At 32.0% G+C, this 2923-nt stretch overlaps 1 pseudogene; it reads left to right on the forward strand.

Moving 5' to 3' along the window:
• The first annotated feature begins 853 nt into the window (after window positions 1-853).
• Window positions 854-2860, forward strand: LOC147556645 (protein FAR1-RELATED SEQUENCE 5-like; annotated as a pseudogene).
• The last annotated feature ends 63 nt before the right edge of the window (window positions 2861-2923 follow it).

Consider the following 2923-nt stretch of genomic DNA (forward strand, 5'->3'; position numbering starts at 1 on the left):
TTTATGTGACTTGGGGCAGAAGAGTCCCTACGGAGTGAAACTTTACCTACAAAATGTACAAGATCGGCAACACGATCTATCTAAATGCGAAATATACTCAAACAAGGAAACTTATATATTATTTTGATCTCTAAGTAGTCAACAAAAAGAAATCAAAATTTTTTGGGGATAAGTTAGTCTCCTGCCATATTGGTGTGTGGCGGTCAGGAGAGCTAACAGATGTTGTGCTCGAAGTTTAATTATGTTATATACGTACCTAGTTTTAAAATAGTACTTTCTTCAAATAAATCTCCATTAGATAAAATAAAAAATTGAATCTGTCTTTATATATTTGACTTGTATGAAAGCCTAATCATGATGAAGCTTGTACTACTTTAAATTCATAACTACATGTATTTGACATTTGAATTGTCGAATTAAGTATGACATTCTCATGCTCTAAATGAAAACTAGAGAGGTGATTTAATGAGCTAAAGTTCATACCCTTGTGTTTAGCTTGAGCTAATTAACCGTTGGATTTTGTAGATATCTTCATTCAAAGGTGAGTCATAGTTGGAGAAAAATTTCTATTGGGGGAGATATTGAAGTTTGTAGGTAACAATTTGTTTCTATTTGACAAAGTCATGAGTATTCTTATACACAGAAACCTGAGATTTTATTTCTTTTTAATTTATAGAGTTTCTTTTTTCTTCTTTTCATCATTTTAGAGAGAGTTTCTTTAACCAAAAAACCATGACAAATTAAATTGCAACAAGATTTCAAATTTTAACTATACAAAAAAAATTTCTTCTTCTGTACAGATTCTCACAGTAATTAGCGCTTTCAATAAACAAACTCTTCTATCTTCGAGAACATGCTTCCACAAAAAAGTATGTTTCTCAATATTGATGAGGGTGAATCTCTGGAAATAAATCTTGATAGTGAGAAAAACTATGAGATTTACAGTACACATAAGAGAAATGACGAATGTAATTTAAATCATGGAATCAACGAAGAACATGAAGAATTAGATAGACATGTACTTGAAGAAGAATGTGATGATATTCATTATGAGATAGATGAACTAAGGTCATATGTTGGCATGGAATTTGAATCTCCCAATGAAGCTTACAACTTCTACAACCAATATACATTCATGATGGGATTTAGTGTCGGAAAGTCTTTGACAAGTAAGTCTAATCGCACCAACACAATAATAGGTCGTAAATACTGTTGCTCATTACAAGGATTGTGTAATTCTAATACATTTAATAATTTCAAAGACAAAAAAAAAGAATCGTTGTGAAACAAGAACGGATTGCAAAGATTGATAGCAGAATCTAAATGGGTAGTCTCTCAATTTGTAGAAGAACACAATCATAATCTTGTGCCTTCTAGCAAAATACATAAGCTTCGATCACATAAAAGATAACAGAAGGTCAAGGAGTACTTTTGAATAACATGCGTTCAGCAGGTATGAAAACAAATCTTGTGATGAATTATATGGCGTGGGATGCGAGAAATTTCTTTAATACAAAGAGGAAAAAAGAGCACGGAAAAAGTGACGCATAAGTTTTACTTGATTATTTGAAACGTCAACATATGAAGAACCCATCATTTTTTTATTCTATCCAAGTTAATTTAGAAAGTCAAATAACAAATTTCTTTTGGATTGATGCTAGGTCAAGGATGGATTACCATTACTTTGGAGATGTTGTTTGTTTCGATCCTACATATGGAACTAACAGGTATGACATGCCTTTTGTCCCAATTGTTGCCATCAACCATCATTACCAAACAATATTATTTGGTGGTGCATTACTTTATAATGAATCAGAAGAATCTTTAGTGATGGTTATGGAAACATGGATGAGATCAATGAATGGTAAACAACCAAAAGTGATTCTTACTGATCAAGAATCTGCTATTGGGGGAGCCATTGCGAGGGTATTACCAAGTACGCGACATCGTTATTGTTTGTGGCATATCTGTAGAAATGCAATGAAGAATTTATCTCATATTATTAATGACCACAAGAGTTTTACTCGTGACTTTAATAATTGTTTGTATCAAACGAGACAATTGAAGAGTTTCACTCAAATTGGGAAGCAATGTTGAAAAGATACAGTTTAAAAAATAATAATTGGTTGACAAGGCTATTTCAAAGAAAACAAAAATGGGCATCAGCTTATACAAGAGATATATTTTGTGCAGCAACGTATACAACTCAACGTAGTGAGAGTATCAATTCCTTCTTCAATGGGTACTTGAAAAAAAGTTTGCCTTTAGTTGAATCTATTAAAAAAATATGAAAGGGTGGTATTAGCTAGAAGAAAAGCGGAAAATGACGAAGACTACGAGACCAGTCATAAAATAAGGGCTTTCAAATTTTCAATAAATATTGAGAAACAAGCAGCAGAAATTTACACATGAACTATCTTTCAAAAATTTCTTGAAGGTATTTCATATCGACATGAATTGGTAGGGAGAGAAGGGACAAAATCTAGATATCTTCTATGGAGATCAGAATACACAAGCAACACGTATGGTCATTTTTTACTCTCTTGACATGACTATAAGCTGTAGTTGTCAACTTTTAGAATTTGCAGACTATTTTTGTAAACATATTCTTAAGATTTTTTTAGTTGAAGATGTTCAAAGTATTCCAATCCAGTACATACTAAAGAGGTAGACAAGATATGCAAAATATAGACCGGTGATTGATGAAAAAGGTAAAGAAGTGGTAGGTGACTTGAATGAAAGTGTTGCTATTAGATATAGTAAATTTTGTCAAGAGGCAATCAATATTGCAGCTAAGGGTGCAACATCTATTGAATTGTATAAGGTGACAATAGATAGCTTACATAATGCTTTCAAATAAGTCGAATGTGCAATGAAGAATGACACTACTAACATATCTAAAAAAAATATGACTAACAATTCA

Source organism: Eschscholzia californica, unplaced genomic scaffold, assembly GCF_041429995.1.
Source record: "Eschscholzia californica isolate CP2 unplaced genomic scaffold, dmEscCali1.0.p SCAF_2, whole genome shotgun sequence".
In the NCBI taxonomy this organism is placed as follows: Eukaryota; Viridiplantae; Streptophyta; class Magnoliopsida; order Ranunculales; family Papaveraceae; genus Eschscholzia; species Eschscholzia californica.